Genomic DNA, 18426 nt, shown 5'->3' on the forward strand with positions numbered 1-18426 from the left:
CTGCCCACTTACTCCCTTGTAAGATTGGCTGTGGGTGTATATACCCTCAAAAACGCCCATTTTTTAAAAACTCTGAACCGTGAGATCCTTCATATTCAACTTTTGCTGAGGAAAAGAAAAATATTTATTCTATGAATGTTATCTGGTTATAGCTGATAAAGGCCTTCTTCTGCTTATGAGTACTCCACTAAGACGTGGCCTGTTTACATAATGTGTCTCCTGTGTGCAAACCACCCCAGGTCTTCTGGATAACAAGGAAGCAACAAGTGCCCAACAGACCACCTAGTGGATGAAGTATACAATGTGAGCAGAGGCACGGAAATGACAAGTGGGTACAAAAAGCTGCTTTAAGGGAAACAGAGTAGATAAAAGAGAATAAGGACATGGAGCAACTGGAATGCAGGCTATAGGTTGTATAGCCTATGGAATGTGGCTAATTTTTAAAAATAAAATTGAATGAATTACTAAAAATTGATTGAGCTATCTTAATGAACTGTACTCTAAAGAGAACATGATAAAGATATGCTCTTGTCTATAGTGACTTCTGATAAGAATTAAATACCTTAGATCTTTTTTAATCTTTTATAATAGCTATGCTGAGATATATATTTAATAAAACTTATTGATTGTATATATACAGTTAATGAGTGTAGTAAATTTAAGGAGGTGACCAAGAACCACATCCACACATTGAAGAAGTTCCCTTGTATTCTTAGTTTATTGAGAATTTTTCATCATAAATGGGTGCCATGTTTTTTCAAATGCTTTATCTATATCTATTGAGATGATTATGTGGTGTTTGTCCTTCATACTTTATATGAATTTTCAGATCTCAAACCAACTTTGCAATTCTTGGGATAAATCCTACTTTATCTTTATATTATATGTTGCTGGATTCAATTTGTTAAAAATTGTGTTAATGATTATTGTATCTGCACTCATGAAGGCTATTGTTCTTAGTTTTTTTCTTGTAATGTCTCTTTGACTTTGGTATCAGGGTAATAGTGGCCTCATAAAGTGAATTAGGAATTGTTCCCTGCTCCATTTTCTGAAAGATTTTGTGAAGGGCTATTATTATTTTTGTATAATTCACCCTTAAACAAAGTGAGTTTTAGGGGTACCAACCAACCAAAAGTCTGTGTAAGCTCCTTGCATACTTGGATTCCTGACCTAGGAGTTGACCCTTGAACAATGTGGGTTTGAACTATGCCAGTCAATTAAAAAAATCCATGTGTAAGTGGGCCCAAGCAGTTCAAACCATATTCTTCAAGGACAAACTATAAATATTGAGAGAATTTACCAGTGGAGCTCTCTGGGCTTGGGCTTGTCTTTGTAGAAATATTTTTAGTTATTAATTCAATTCCTTATTAATTATATGCCTACTCCAATTTACTGTTTCTTTCTGAGTCAATTTTTGATATTTGTGACTTTCCAGGAATATGTCCATTTGATCTAAGTTGTCTAAGTTATTGATATACAGTTAATATTTTCTTATAATCCCTTTAATTTCTGTAGGGTTGGTAGTTTCATGATTGATTTCAGTAATTCGCATCTTGTCTCTTTTTATCTCGGTCATTCTAGCTAAAGCTTTGTCAATTATGTTGATCATTTAAAAAATAACTTTTTATTCCACTGATTCCCTCCATTGTTTTTCTGATTTTTACTTCATTGATTTCTTCTTTAATATTTGTTATTTACATTTTTTTCTATTTACTCTGGTTTCTGTTTGCTTTTCTTTTCCTAAGCTCTTTCATGTAAAAGCTTAGGTTATTGTTTTGAAGTCTTTCTTCTCTTCTGATATAGGTATTTAAAACTATAAATTTCCCTCTAAGCACTACTAGTTGCATCTCTTAAATTTTGAGATGTTACATTTTGGTTTCATTCAGTTAAAATATTTTCTAATTTTCATTGTGATTTCTTCTTTGGACCATGGATTATTTAGAAGTGGGTTGTTTAATTTGCCCATGTTTAGGAATTTTCCAGATTTCTTTCTATTGTTGACTTCTAATTCTGTTGTGATTGAAAAGCACACTTTGCATAAACTTAATCCTTCAAAATGTATTGAGACTTGTTTTGGGTCCCAGCATGTGGTCAGTCCTTGTCTAACCACATGTGCTTGAAAGAATGTGCATTTGCACCTGTTGGGAAGAATGTTTGTACATGACAGTTAGGCTGAGTTGGTTGATAGTACTGCCAAGTCTTCCATATTCTTGTTACTTTTATGCCCAATATTTCTATCCATTATTGAGAATGAGGTGTTGAAATTTCCAACTATAATTGTTGAGCTGTCTAATATCTTTTAATTGTGTTAGATTTTATTTCTTGCAATTTGTGGCTCTACCATTAATTGCATTAAATATTACATCTTTTTGATGTAGTGTCATGGAAGTTTCATTATTTTTCATTTTTAAGATTATATTGTCATGGCTTCCAAGCTGTTGCCTCAATTTCCATACAAGTTAAATAGGGTTGATAATATCTGTCATGTTAGGTTGTTCAAATAATTAATACATAGAAACATTTTAGCACATTGCTAGGCCTGTAGCAGGTCCTCGATGTTTAGTTCCTTCCCAGTTCCCTTTTTCTTCATGTTGTGGGATGTGAGTACAAAGCTGGCTTTGGAAACAATTGCAAAAATAGCAATTTATGGTATTACTTTTGTTTGTGGTAAATATTGTTGTACTCCATAGAAAAGTGGCATAAGAGCCATCAGGCAAGCCGGGAGCTGGCAGCATGACTTTCTTTGTTGTCACTGTAAGCTGCTGGAGAGCAAACAGTGTATACTGCTTTATTAGTTTCTGCACGATGTGTCTCTTAACACCTATGAAATGAATCCACCAAAACTCAGTGGGCAACTCCTAAGTTATCTAAGTCTTGCTAGAGATATCTCCACTTAGGTGATAAAACTAAACAAAAAAGTGGAAAAGTGTTTCACATATAAATTAAGAATTTAAAAATTAAACTTAAGTAGCAGTCACCCTTGAAGCGTAAGTATTTCTGATGTGGAAGGAATAAGGTGGGGAGGGGAGGTAGGGCTTCTGGGAGCTGGGAATGCATTTTTTAATTTGTGTGCTCTCTGTGCATTCATTTTTCTATTACTGGTTAAGCTGGACGTTTACATTTGTGTATTTTTTATTTTGTCTTTTATATTCTAGTATTTAAAAGTTAAAAATAAATAGTTTTCTTCAAATAGGTTAAGTGCTGAGAGGATGAGTAGCTGCAGTTTCTGACTGATAATGATTCTAGCTCCCACTGAGTAAGAGTTGACGACGGCGTAAGAGCACAGAGCTTTGCATTCACCACCTCACTTAATATGCCATGTACAGAATCAGCAGCATGTACCTTACCACTGTTCTAAAGATGAACTGGGGTCCATCACTGGGGTTCGGAAGAGCTCATCACTTGCCTAAGCTCCCAGAAGGAGAAAGTGACAGAGGTCAAATTAGAACTCAGGGGCTGTCTGATTCCAAAGCCGGTCATCTTCTTTATGGGAGGGCCATTGCTCTGTGATTATCAAACTGACAGAACTTTCCAGAGAAATATACTGTATACAACTATCCTTGGTTTATTTTTATTGATAAATAGAAAAAAGCATTCAAGTATTTACCACAAAATCTCAGGCAAACTGCTATTTCACAGCTTCAAGAACTAGTCCAGGTTGGAACTAAAGAATATCTCTGAAGAGAAAGTACATTCTTTTAATATTTGAATTATCAAAAGTCTGGATAATTTTGAGATATTATACAAGAAAATTTTTGTCAGGAAGAGAAAGTAAAAACTAAGGACATTATTGCCAAATACAAAGTAAACTAAACTATGACAAATGTTCGAGAAATTGACATACAAGAAAAGCTATGCCTTGGCCGGTATGGCCCAGCGGTTTGGGGCATTGCCTTGTACTCTGAAAGGCTGTGGGTTCAATTGCCAGTCAGGGCACGTACTTAGGTTGCAGGTCCGATCCCCGGTCCAGGAGCATATTTCTCTCACATTGATGTTTCTCTCTCTCCCTTCCTCTTTCCCTTCTCTCCTCTCTAAAAATTCAATGAAAAAAAAATGTCCTCGAGTGAGGATTTAAAAAAAGCTAGTGTCCACTTGACCTTGATTATAGGAGTATTCTCCTTCAAATAGTCCAGAAGTTACAACACTGGACCTGTAGATAAGGATACTTAACACTAACACACTATTTGACAGTGTTGTGGAAAATACTCAGTCTTATTTACGTAAATGTGATTTGTTGGTTTTCAACTTTTAGAATATACATATTCAAAGCACAGAGATAGTAACATAATAACAGCAGTAATAAATAGTAGCACCACTTACTGAGTACTGCTGCTTTTACCGATGTACTGGTCACTCTTCTAAGTGCTTTACATGCCTTGACTTACTTATTTCTCACAACCACACTATCTTCCCGTCTCTGTAATGCAGTTGGGAAAACAGCCACAAAGAGATTACTTTGCTTATATAAATCTAATTAGCTAACATTAAGTAGAACCAGGTTTGAATGTAGCCAGTCTGCTACAGATTGTGTTGTCATTACCCAACACTATTACTGTTATGGAACAGATATACATGTTATGAACCTCAAAAAGGTGAAAATAAATACATGTTTGAAAGAAAACTAGGATTCAGGAAACAAAGAAGTGGTATTAGGAAATAATAAGAGTGACTACATCTTCATCTTGTTTGGTTATTATATTAGTTTTTTACTGCTGTATAACAAATTACCAGAAACTTAGCAACTTAAAACAATATCCATTTATTATGTAATATTTTCTGTAGAACAGAAAAGTCTTGGCATGGATTAGCAAGATTCTGCTGAGAGTCTCCTCAGCTGAGATCAAGGACCTGGCCAGTCCATGATCTGATTTTAGGCTGGAGTTCTCTTCCAAGCTTACTGGTTATGGCCTATTTTACTTCCTTTTAGTTGTAGGATTGGTGTCCTGCATGGAATACTCAACAGGCAGTTTATAACAGGCTTTTTGGTTTCTTGCAGGCCAGCAGGAAATTATCTCTCTGTTGTTTCACCTACTTTTAAAAGACTTACCTGATGAAGTCAGGCCCACTCAGGATGTCTCCCTTTTGATGAACTCAAACTCAGGTATAACTAATCACTGGACTGATATGCCTTTATAGTTACAGGTACTGTCTACAATTAAGAGAGTGGGATTATATAAATTGTACATAGCAGGGGACAGAGATTTTGGAGTCTAGGAAGCAGAAGAGAGCATCCAAAATTGATAGTCGGTAAATAGATATTTAATGACATTATTTAAAATAAAGATTAAGACATAGGAATGCATAACTGTAAGAATGACCAAAAAAGAAAGAAAATATGTAATATAACCAGCAAATGTTGGGAGGAAGAAAGAATGTGGGGATCAAACATGAACTAAATTAGTAGTTCTCAGCCCTGACTGCTAGGAACCACCTGAATATCTTTCAAAATGACTGAAGCTTAGGTCCCACTCAAGGCCAATTACATCAGAACCTCTAGAGGTAGAGATTAGTTATAGACATATTTTTAAAGCTTCTTAGGGGCTTTCAATATATAGCCGGGCAGAAACTGCTGAGCTAAATCTTTATCTTTCTTAGTGCATAGTTCGGTTAGTATATTGGTTTTGGTTTCCCCTAAAGTTGATGAAATAAAATAATAGAGGAATAGCCATGTTATTCAGAGTTGTGAACATAATCATCAGAAGCAACGAAGTCAGAAAGGGTTACTGTGGCTGCCTCCGAGGAAGAGTGCGGCTGTGGAGACTGGAGGAGTAAGAATTAGCTCTCAGTCTAACCTCTCTGTGCTATTTTCTTTTCTTTTCTTTTTTACTCTGTGCATGTATTATGTTGACTTACAAAAATGTTTAAGAGTTTATAGTTTCTTCAACAAGTGAAGAATCAAATCTCCCTATATGGGTAGTGCTAAAACTTTACCAGCCAACGTGAGCTGAATTTTACCTATTTTTCTTTAAAGTCATGTGTACTAAACAATGAGACAAGTCCTGTGCTTTACTCCTTTGACATAGAAATACAAAGAATTTTCAATGCTGCCTCATTAGAAATAATTCTCCTGCCTCCTCACAGCTATTTTTACTCCTTTTAAGATGTCAGTGAGTGTTAATTCAGAATAGCTTTCTGTATTTGTATCCGAGGGCTGTTGTAGCAAGTGACACCAAGTGGGTGGTTTTAAACAACAGAGATTGATTCTCTTAAAGTTTGGGAGTCCAGAATTCTGAAATAAGTTTTGCCATGCCCAAACCAAGGTGTCAGAAGAGACAGACTCCCTCCAGAGGCTCTAGGGGAGAACTAATTTCTTGCCTCCTTCAGTTGTAATGGCTGTTGACATTCCTTGGCTTGTGGCCACATCACCACATCAATCACATCACGTCAATCTCTGCCTCTGTGGTCACATTGCCTTCTCCTTGTAAGTTTCACGCCTCCCTCTGCCTCTCTCATATAAGAATTCATGTGATTACATTTAGAGCCCACCAGAATAATCCAGGTTAATCTCCCCATCTTGAGACCCTTAACTTAATCACATCTGCAAGGTCACTTTTTGCTATCTAAGGAAACATTCACAGGTTCTAGGGATTAGAACATTAATATCTTTTGGAAGCCAATATTCAGCCTTTCATACTTTTATTCTTCAGATTTTTTATTATTGAGCTAACTTCCAAAGTCTTTCCAAATGAAGAACTATTTTTTATTTAAGACCTTGGAATCATTGTGAAAGTAAAATATATAATGGCAGAAAGTGTCCACATTTTTCAGAGTTAAGTATTTTGCTTAGTTATAGTAGCATCTCTTACTATTTTACCTGTGTTCTCCCTATCTTATTTAATACTTGACTTCTATTTTCTTTACTTTAAAAATTTTTTAAAAATATATCTTTAAGTTGGCAGAGGATAAATATGATGAACCGAATAAAAATATATATACAAGTAATTCATGTTTTTATTTACTGTTTGTTAATAACTTCTCAAGTCCATCATAGTTTTATTCAAACATTAACTTTATTTTTTAAGTATCTGTTTGACTTTTGTACATATTTGCTTTAAACAACAAGAAATTTGTGGATACACAGTCTCTGTTTACTAGTAGTCTGAAAGAACACCTTTAATAACTAAGTGCTTAAAACTATCCTTTTATAGGAATAATATTATGTAATTTTAGCCATATTAGACGTAATCACATCATTCATAAAAAAATCATCTCCCTTTTCTCTCGGATTTTCCTTTCTTTTTCTTAAATTCTTGGAAGGCAGAAATGAAGAAAGAAAGGAAAAGAAGGAAGGAAGGAAATAAGAAAGGAAAGAGAGAAAAAAGTCACATGGAAAAAGAATATTTGATGGAATTCAGAGGTCAACACCCCCAAACATTTACTTGTCCAAGTCCTTGCACTGCCTGGGTCCTCCGGAGCGGTGCCAAGGTGCTGGAGGAAAGCGAGACCACTGTGGGTAAACAAGCGGGTAAACCTGAAGGTTCCCATCTGGACCTCAGAGGGAGACCTGGTGCTCTCTGCAAGTACGGATAAACCACGCCACTCGTAAATGACTGGTTATTGGTTTCTTAAACTAAGTTGTGTTTTCTCTTAATGGATATGTATGCCCCTGTCGTGTCCCTGTTTTTGCCACAACAAAATATCTTAAAAGTCAGCTTTGAAAGATTAATGTCTAGTATGATTTGCATGTGAATAATGCTGTTTCACTTCATGTATTAATCTTATAAAAGAGCTTCATTTTCCAACCTCATTCTTCCTCTTGCATTTCGGAGAAATTATTCATCCTTCTAAATATAAAATCTAAAGTAACATCAAATTTTAAAAACATAAAAAATTTTCATAATCCAAATTCAGTTTTTGTCTTAATCACATATTTTCCCTGCTTACATGTGTGTATATGTGTGTATATACAGAAGTGTGTATCATATGTGGGAATGGAAAACAGATGGGATGAACTTCATCTTTTTTTCACTGCTTACAAATACGTCAGTGGCTCCCAAACTCCTTCCCACATGAATGTAAACTTACTGACCTCTATACATCCAGCTCCAAGAATGACGACTAACACAAAGCAGGCATTCGATCAACATGTAATGGAGCACTGAATCTTTTACATTTCCTTTCCCTTTTGCCCTCATTTTTTATCCTGTGACCTAGAGGTACAATCACAATTCTGGAGAAGCTCAGAGCCATCAAAGACCTATGGATCCGATTCTAACAAAAAGTACTGTACCTCAGGGCAGAAGACCAGAGAAAGGGCTGGGGTGTTGAGATCTTGAAAACATGGGGATTTAGAGATGAGTGCTAATACCTATTTGTCTACTCGCCACATTCCCATCCTCCCACAGTAACCTCAGCAGGCCCAGCACAGCCGAGAAACATCTTCTCGGTCACCTCTTCCCCAGGTAACACCTGACATATGGGGTACATAAATAATTTAATAATCTGGTGCCAGTGGCTGTTTCTAATAGATGTGCTTCGGGACAGCGTGGGCAAGCAAGCAAGCAAGCTGGAACCATAGCACACACTCCAACAGCCACCTTACAGACACACTGCCCTGTTCCCACCCTGGAGTGGGCGGCTTTGCTGACTCACTCTGGGCTCGGGGCAAGGCCTAGCGAAGGAGACGGCTGCCAAGACGGCTGCCGAGGCGGCCTCCTTCTGGAGGTTTTCTTGCCTCAGAGGAGGAGAGCTGAAATGGAAGCCTCTAGCTAAATAGAATTTGGAAGGCAGGGAACAGGGAGAGTGGTGGTCCTGTCCTTCCTTCTACTCCAGGATGAATTACTTTCATTATTGCTCATTTTGTGTTAAGGTAAAAGCACACAGATTGTCTTTTTAGTCTTTTTTTCTCTTTTCAGTAGTTATCCAAAAGTCTAGAAATTGCTATAATTTAAAGTTAATGAAAAGAAAGTTCAGCAGCTGCATCGTATTTCATACCATTCTTCCCGTCCCTCGGTCCGGCCCCTCCCAGCCCCTGCAGCCTGCCGCGGTGTTGCCAAGGGCACAGCACTGAGCACAGGAGCCCGTTCTGAGGCCCGGGCAGGCTTCCCTAGGGCCGATTTCACATCAGTTACTTACGGGGCAGGAGATAAGGAGGAGCCTGGTCCTTTTTTCAAGGTGAGCAGGTGAAGAAGGTTTCTAACTTCTGGTGGCTTGGCCAATGATGTTGCCTGCTCCTATTTCACCTACTGACTTCAAAGTCCAGGGTTTATTAGCTTTAGGCTGAGTATTTGATTCCCTCCTGCTAATGCGGCAGGGAGGAACATTGCTTTGGAAGGAGTTACCCAATCCACCAGGTTTTTCAGTTATTGTGTGTGTGTTGTAAGTTGTTTTCATCAGTGGTCGTACGAAAGACACAGGTGAAAAAAAAATCAGAAACAATGGAAGCTTTTCCTGCAGCATGATTCCATTAGCCAGTGACTCCCAGATCATGGTGTTTCTTCTCAGCATGAAATGTGTTAGTGCCAGGCTAATTAATTGCCACTAGAAATTTTATTTAGGACCCCTCTCTACTTTTTTCTGGTGTGCCAGTATAACTGTGTGACACCTTCTGAGAGGTCCATTGCAACCCCACTAAAGGCAAAAGGATTGACACAACACTGGAAAGACTGATGACCTGATAAGAAATGCCTTATTACTTGCACACTGAACCTTTTCATGCACCTCGAAGGTGTGGTGCTGAAGTCCTGGTGCCCTTTAGAAGTGCCAACATGTAAGCTCCCTGAAGGGTAAGTCTGCCTTTGAAAGGACATCACCAAAGCCTCAGGAAGGTGACTAGGAGGGAAGAGCTAATGCTTACTTGCAGTAGGAACATTTGGAGTAGAGTCTAAAAGTAACCCAGTATTTGGAGATTTGGAGTTGATGGGCTGTCATCCCTTGTTGCGGATCTAGTGCCACATTGAGCAAACCTGGTGCACATTATTTACAGAGAGCATTGTTACATTAACCAAAGACCAGACTTGAATCTAAAAGTCTGAAGTCTACTAGAGTTTCTAAGAAAGCATACTCTGGAAACTGCTTTCTATTTTGAATGTTAATAGTGAGCAAGGATGCCTTGATGCCTAATGGTGGGTTTAGGGCTGGGAAAGAGGGTTCCTCATCACCAAGCCCAGCCAGAACTGGGCTGTTTTCCTGAACACCTGGTCGAACATAATAAAACAATTTCTTTCCTCTTCTATCTTGGGCCCCTATTTTCAGATTCAAAGATGGATTGGCACACAGGGTTGATAATAGGTAATATTAATGATAAGCATAGATTGAGCCCTTAGGATGCTTCACACAATGTGTTTCCAGCACATTATGGATATGAACTCATGTGACCTTCACAGTGACCCTGTGCAGCAGGTGCTCTTATCACTCCAATGTTATGGAGGTAGGAATTTAGGTATAGAGTAGTTAAGGAATTTGTCCAAGTGTCTATAGCTAGTAAGCGGTAGCAAAACTTAGACTTGGGTGGCTTACAATCTGACCAGTTCTAGAGTCAAGGTTTTTAACCAAGGCAGAGGGGAAGCTCCCCCTACTAATGTCATATAATCACCACCGTGCACACATTCTCAAAGAAGCTGCATAGGTCTGTGTTTTCTAGCCGCACTTACAGTACTCCTCTTCAAACAGGGTCTTGGGTTCCCGGGATCACCTTTTCCATTTCTCTATAAGCTCACAGTCATTGAGGTTGGGTGCAGATGAGTAACTGTTACATTATTTTGTTATATTCTTTTTTAAAAAGTAAAAGAAATGTCCTGGAATATATTAGCAAAATGACTATAAAGTTTTCTCCCTGTCCCAGAAATAAACGAGACCCTGCTCAGTCTCCCTGAGAATATTGAGCAGAGGTTGTCAACCTGTTGAAATCAGTATTGCATAATTACAGGTTCCAATCAAACAGTGAAGTATTTTAATTCATATGGCAAAATGTAAAAGAAAGAAAGAAGAATTTATGCCAAACATTTATGTTAAAAAATGAAAGAGAGAGAGAGATTGAATCAAGTAACTGGAGCATGTCCCTCAAGCCTGCTTGGCCTTGGTTCGCTCTCCTGCAAAATGACGATCCTTCAAGGGGGACAGGAAGGCTCCCTTCCGGCTTTCATACCATGCTTGAACACAAGACGTGCATGTTAAAGAGAAAGCTCTGGCAGTAAACTATGAGAGATTATAAAACAATTTTTATAATGGTTGTTTCGATTTTTATATGTTTCCTTATTATAGTCATACCAATGTAATAAATAACTTTGATTGTAAATAACAAGACTCAGAATTCAAAACTTAAGAGCAGAAGAATATTTCTCCCTTTTGGTTTATGTTGAGGGCCATGACTGGGCTTGGAAAAGTACACAGATGTACAGGGTGGGTGGGAATATAATCTGGGGGTAAAGGAGAACTATGATCTCTTAAAAGCATTTTAAAATTGATAATATCATTTTTTTAAAATCCCACCTGAAGCTTAATTCCTCTTATAAAACACTCAATGAACCACGGAGGTTTGAAGAAGTCCAGCAGTGTCTCCAAATTAGAGATGGAAGGTTTGCCCATCTCAGTGTATACAGCCCACTGCTTGAAGCTCTTTGTAACTTTTTCATTTCCCTAAAGGCTACACGAAGTATTTATTCTAACCTGGAGTCACCTGTGTCTATGGGAGTATGAGAGTGGCCCGTGGGATGGCTCCGGTCTCTAGAAACCTTGCTCTGGCTCTGGCAAGTCATTCCCCTAGGTCAGTGAGCCCTGGGGCTCTCAGACAGCAGGACTCTGAGGCCCTAATCCAGTTTGCCCACTGAATGGAGATCCTGGCTGGGGAAGAAAGATGAGAAAATCGTCTGCATTGCACTTCCACTATTTGCTAGAGCAAAGGGATTATGGTTTTGTATTAGGTTCCAGAAAATACCATCTATTAGTCTGTGTGTTTTTACAGAGTGCTTCGCTATAGGAATATTTTTGTGCTAGCACTGTTTACCTTGTGTCCTTGAATTTTTAATTTGTTGACAGTTTATTTTCATCATCACCATCTTCATCAAACAGTTACATAGCATTGAGCATAGACTCTGTTCTAAATCCAGTACAGATAACCATTCATTCACTCATTTATTCATTGCAAAAACCAGATTGTGTATTATTGTTTTTCAGATGAAGAAACTGAGGCAGAGAGGCACAGAGTGGGTGGCTTGCACAACATCACACACTGGAATTAAACCCAGGCTGTCTAATTCCAGAACAGTATGTATGACCTCTCAAGTACATATAGACATTGAATTCTAAGGGTCTTTAATATAACATTCTGGGCTTGTCTAAGTCTAGCTAAAGAGGACCATATTTTTGCATATTATTTTTATGTATATGCTACAATATGTAGTCTTTTTTCAAAGTTTTTATTGAATTTATGGGGATGACATTGGCTAATAAAATTATATATGTTTCATGTGTACAATTTGATAGTACATCATCTGTATATTTTTTTGTATGTTCACCACCCCAAGTCAAGTCTCCTTCCATCACCACTTATTTCCCCTTTACCGTCTCCTACCTCCCCCATCCCACTTTCCCTCTGGTAATCGCCATGCCGTTGTCTGTATCTGTGCAGTTTTTTTTTTCTTTGCTTAATCCCTTCACCTTTTCCACCCAGCCCCCCACACACCTCTGCTCTGACGGCTGTCAGTCTGTTCTCTGTGTCTTTGAGACTGTTTTTATTTTGTTTGTTAGTTTATCCCACTCATTAGATTCCACATATAAGTTAAATCATATTGTACTTTTCTTTCTCTGACTATCTTGTTTCACTTAGGAGAATATTCTCCAGGTCCATCCATGCTGTTGTAAAAAAAGAAGATCTCTTTCTTTTTTACAGCTGAGTAATATTCCATTGTGTAAATGTACCACAGCTTTTTTTTTTTCATCTACTCATCTACTGATGGGCTATGTAGTCTATTTTTAAGAAATTTTTTGCTATATATTTTATTTTTATTGCTACATTGAAGTGATAGATTATTGGTATTTAAATTCTACTCTTTCCTACTTGCTTTACTTTTCTTATTTTTCTCCCTATCTCCAAAAGCCCCTAAGCCAGAAGCACTTTAAAACATACAAGAGACCAAGAGATCACAACACAATTAGAAGTCTGTTGGTTTGGTAAATTCCCATGATTTCCATTTGGAAGAAATTTTTCTTGTAGCTTGTGGGTAGAATTGGAATGAAGTCATTCTTAAAAAAAAAGAGTTGTGTACTATTTTATTAATTATCTCCAGATAATATTATTATACAGGGATAGGGTTTCTACAAGTTTCCTTGATGATTTCTTTCATAGTTACACACTCATTGTTTGGATTTTTTTCCTACTGTGTATTCTAAATCCTTCTTACACAGCAAGTTAGCATCATAAAGAAAAACGAATTTATAATGACACTTCCATGAGCTATGCCGAGCACTCTTTTGAGTTGTTCTTGCAGTATAAGTAGTCCTCACCCATTTTTGCATGTAGATTGTATTCAAATAAAATAGAAACTATTCCATTTTCTCACTTGAGGTGGACTTGAACTCCACCTTGTCTTCTGGAAGTAGGAAACCCAAAGAAGTACATTTTGTTCCTACTATTTCAAAGTTTGTGCATTTTTCAAATTATGCGCCCTAAGAAGTTTCCCTGTCATGTACACAAGCAGCTTCTGCAAGAAGCTTAGGCTTCAGAGATCCTTGTGAAAATCACTCTTTTGGAGCTAGAACGGAAGCTCCCTTCTACTCGTAGTTCTTTCTAACTCAGTGAATTAAATATAATAAGACCTGAGCCACATTTTTACACAAAACTCAGCACAGCAAATTTTCTTACATACTCATTTTGGCTGCTGCTGTTTACAGACCCAAGCACTGAACTTGGTGGCCTAGTACATGAAACAGAGGCATTAAGGAAGTGGCAGGGGCAGATGCAGGAGGGGGATATAGCCCCTCACCTCTGCTCTCTGTGCTGCCCAGGTGTGCTTCACAGGGCCGTTGGATACAGCTGCACTTCCCCAAGTTCAGGGAGGGAGCCTTTTGGAAAGCTTGGCTGAGGGCTCACGTGTCAGAGAGCAGGGAAAGAAATGTGCTTCTACCTGAAACTAATCACGTAGCTGGTCCCTGAGGAGAAAATGTCTGCTGCAGAAAGAAATAAGTAAGAGCTTTGGGGGATCCTTGAAAGACTCTGAGGTCCATGGGGAAGAGAGAGTGGGCTGCAGCAGGCTGTCCCCCTCTCTGTCCAGCTTCTCCCCCCAGGGCTGCTCTGGCAGCAGAAGCAGATGGAAATGTCACCTAACGCTGAGTATTTTATTCCTCCTGGTCCACACCCTGCCTTATCCAGGGAGAGCTCCTTGGCAACACCATGCAGAGGTTCTTTTCATTTATAATTGAATCCTAAGAGGTATATATATATTTTTTCTAGAAGTGCCAGCTTAAAGTAATTGCTAGAAGTCCCAATAGGGCTAATCAGAGATTCATAGAAAATAAAGATGGAGGCGAAGAACTTACCCAATGGGTTTCTGTCATTCTGCTCCGAAGGCTCTTACAGTCCAGGGCAATGATCACAGTTCTTGGCACTGTGGGCTATTAATAAGAGCCTCAAAATAAATCCCTGACTAGTGAGATAAGAAAAACTGATTTCATGGCCTGGATAACTCTCCTCTGGTGACCACACACCTTCTACTTTCATCAGCTATTTATCAAAATCAGATTAATAAACGAATAATCAGATCAGAATTGTTTATGCCTGTTTTAATCTTGAATTACAAATGACTTTCATGTGCTGTTTGAGCAAAGTACTGTGACCTATAGATGAACTAGGCTTCACATTTCCGGTGCCTTGTTCTGAGCTCATAATTTCTCAAAGACCGCAGTCATTGAGCTCTTGCTGATTATTGATCTAAGTAAAATAGGTGAGGCTCTCTCCATGGGGGCTGTGGATTCATGGTGATAGATTGTATCTTTGTGATAAGTCATAAGTCACTAATAGTTTATTTTGAGCTCTCCCAAGTGGAAGACAATGGAGCATTTAGTAGGTTGTGCAGTTACGTAAGACATCTCTCCCCAAACAAAGAGGTGGCAGGACATCCAGCCAAAGGACTGAGTACAGGAGGCTGTGTGGTCTGGTGGTTCCAGGGAGAGACTCAGGGCCAAGCTTCCTGGGTTCAGCTACCAGCCGAGACTCTGACTCAGGGGGAGCAGAGCCAAGTCTCTTGGCTTGAGGCAGATAGACTGTAAAACCCAGGAGAGAGAAAACCACAGGTCTGTGCTCAAGGACTCTGGGGGAGAAGCACATTTTGAAAATTAAAAAGAAAAAATTGCACTGTTAAGTTACAATTTGGGACTTTTTCAACAAGAAACAAGCATTTTTCCTGCTTCTCGCTTGACACGTCCTCCTCTGGGCAGCAATGTGAAGCCAAGCCAGCCTCTGAGGGTGTTCTGTGTGGGATGAACAGAGAAGCCCGGGGTGGGAGCAAAGCTAGTCAACCTTGGTGAGTTGTCACAGCGGTGCTCAGGAGCCCAACACTGGGAGCAAAGAGGTTCTCATAAATTTCTCCCTTTTCTTACTCATTCTGCCTTTCCACAATGGAATGCCCCCTGAAATTGTAGGAGGAAAAACCCCTTCCCTCAGATGTCTGGCTGCTTCTCTTCAACCAACTTGAGCGGAGATTTGTTCGGCTGCAACCAGCAGCCTCTTCAGCTATAGACCCACATGGGCTCCTGAGTGTCAGCCAGAGCAGGGGCTGATGGGAAATGCTCTCCCAAGTTCCACCAGCTCTGAAACGGATTCTTCTAAGCAGACAGTGTAGGTGGCTACCTACATGGTTGGGTTTGCAGGGACTAGTGGGCAGGTCTCCCCTCCCCAGTATAATGTCTCATTTCTCTGGGCCTGAAAAGTCTTCTGATCTTTAGTTAATATTCTATTAAAATGAAAACAATGTTTTTTACATGTATGTATTTTTTAATTAAGATAAAAATATACCAGAAGTTCCTTCTAAGTTATAGATCTATTAATGTATTTTAGTCACCTTTAAAATACCTTTCTACTTTTCCAAATTATTTAGTATATGTTGGCATTACTTTTATCTATTTAAATAGATAAACATTAGAATCTGTTATTTTTTAAAATTGTTGCTGTTATCATGATCATTATTTCCAGATTTACATATTCTTCTAATTTTTTCTAACTTAATATCTAAGCGCAATAAACCTAATGGTACATTTACACAATGGATTACTATGCTGCTGTAAAAAAGAAGAAAATCTTACCTTTTGTGACATGGATGGACCTGGAGATTTTATGCTCAATGAAATAAGCCAGTCAGAGAAAGACAAACACTAAATGATCTCACTTATATGTGGAATCTAATGAACAAAACAAACTGACAAATAAAATAAAAACAGAGGCATGGACATATGGAGCAGACTGACTGATATCAGAGGGGAGGGGGGGAAGGGAGAGGAGAGGGGAGACTGGATGAAAGAAGATGAAAGGATTAGCCAAAGAACAGATATGCATGACCCATAGACACAGATGATGTGGTGATGGCCGGAGGGAATGGGGTGGCGGGGGCGGACTGCTGAATGGAGGGAGGCAAAAGGGAGGAAAATGGGGACATCTGTAATAGTGTCAACAATAAAAATAAAGTTAAAAATATAAGTAAAAGATCTTACTTATATTTCTTCCCTTTCTTCCTAAAGGGAAGAAAATGATAAATATTACAGTAGACTTGAAAATGAAAATATTATTTATAGAGCTTTCTGTATTTGAAGTCTGAACTCCCAGTACTTGAGTTAACAACCATAGTTGAGTTTTATACAGATGGAACAGGGGATGAAGGAGGAGTGGGTTTTGCTGTGGAATGAGGTTGGGGTAAGGGAAGTGGCAGTCTCTTCTGTAGAAGAGAGATCAGGTATATAAATTCCAGAGGGGAGGGTGGCCTTCTCCATCATTTTACCCAGAGCTGTCCTAAGTGACTTCAAAATCTGGGTGTGGCCCTGGCTGGTGTGGCTCAGTGGACTGAGTGTCGACCTGAGAACCAAAAGGTCGCCGGTTCAATTCCCAGTAAAGGCAAAGGCCTTGGGTTTCCAGCCGGGTCCCCAGTTGTGGGCATGTCAGAGGCAACCCATCGATGTTTCTCTCACACATCAGTGTTTCTCTACCTCTCCTTCTGCCTTCCTTCCTCTTCTCTAAAAATTAAATAAATAAAATATTTAAAAATAAATAAAATAAAATCCAGGTGTGGGTGGGTGTGAGGGTTTTACCAGGCTGGTTGCTCTTACTCTAATCCACCCTAAGTTAGATGGAATCCAGGGTTTTACTTGTGGTCACCTTATACAAGCCCCAAATATACTCATGAAATCATTCCTCCCTACATTTGCCTAAGTGCACATACTTAGCCATTGGCTAAATAGCCGAGCTTAATGTCTCAAATCTCAAGCTTCTCGTATTAAGATAAAGCAAGCTCTCTCTTCCTTTTCCATTGTATAACCATCTTTTGGTCACTTTTGTTGCAATCTAGAAAAAAATTAATAAAAAATTAAAATTCTGCTCTTGCTCATAAAGGTAACTGAAGGAATGTTGTCTACCCTATGAGTTTGTGAATTCTGTCCTGAGTGAAAGAGAATTAAACCACGCACTGACCTTAGTAATCACATGCTTTTCAGACTTGGCTTCCTCTGTTTCTGACTCTCCATTGTGGCCAGCACACCATTTGCAAGGATTCCCTGGGTAGCCAATGGTCTAATAAACGCTTGCCTAAGAAGATATAGAGACACCAATTGGGGTAGATTTCATGAGATTACAGTCATCTTCTCTGGTCACAAGCGCCCCTCTCCCTGTGGTCCCTGAAGAGTCATCCTCTTGCTTTCCCGGTTATACGTGATCGCGCGAACACTACCCAGGGAGAGCTTCTGGGGGAAAGGGTCTGAGTAGGATGCATGCAGAGACAGTGGAACTCCCCACACAGAGGCCAAAGTCCCCAGGTTTAGGGACCCAAAGGGCCCCCGCTTATATCTGTCTTATTGTTCAGCTGCCTCATCGGTATGACCCCAGCCTCCTCCACAGTTCCTGGCCACAGCAGGTGGGCCTGGAGCCCAGCCCAGAAACCTCGGCTTCCTTCTCTGGCAGGTGTTCATGTGGAAGAGGAGGGACAAGCACAGATCCCACAGATGAATCTCCAGGCCCCCTCTGCCCCCCACTCCAGTCGGAGAACCTTGTTAAATGGAAGACTTCATGTCTCATTTGGAATCTTTGTACTTGAATTATTGCTTTAGTGCCTGCTTTTTCCCTAGAATAGCAGATGAGTGTATATTCCATATCCCTTTGGTTAGAGGATCTTCCCAAACAGAAAGAAACATGACAACAACAACAAGACATCCTCTAAGAATCCATGCCTTGCAAAAACATATATAAATATTTGTTGGAAAGACATGACAGAATGAATAATCTCCAAACTG

The sequence above is a fragment of the Phyllostomus discolor genome, chromosome 2, assembly GCF_004126475.2.
Source record: "Phyllostomus discolor isolate MPI-MPIP mPhyDis1 chromosome 2, mPhyDis1.pri.v3, whole genome shotgun sequence".
Classification (NCBI taxonomy): Eukaryota; Metazoa; Chordata; class Mammalia; order Chiroptera; family Phyllostomidae; genus Phyllostomus; species Phyllostomus discolor.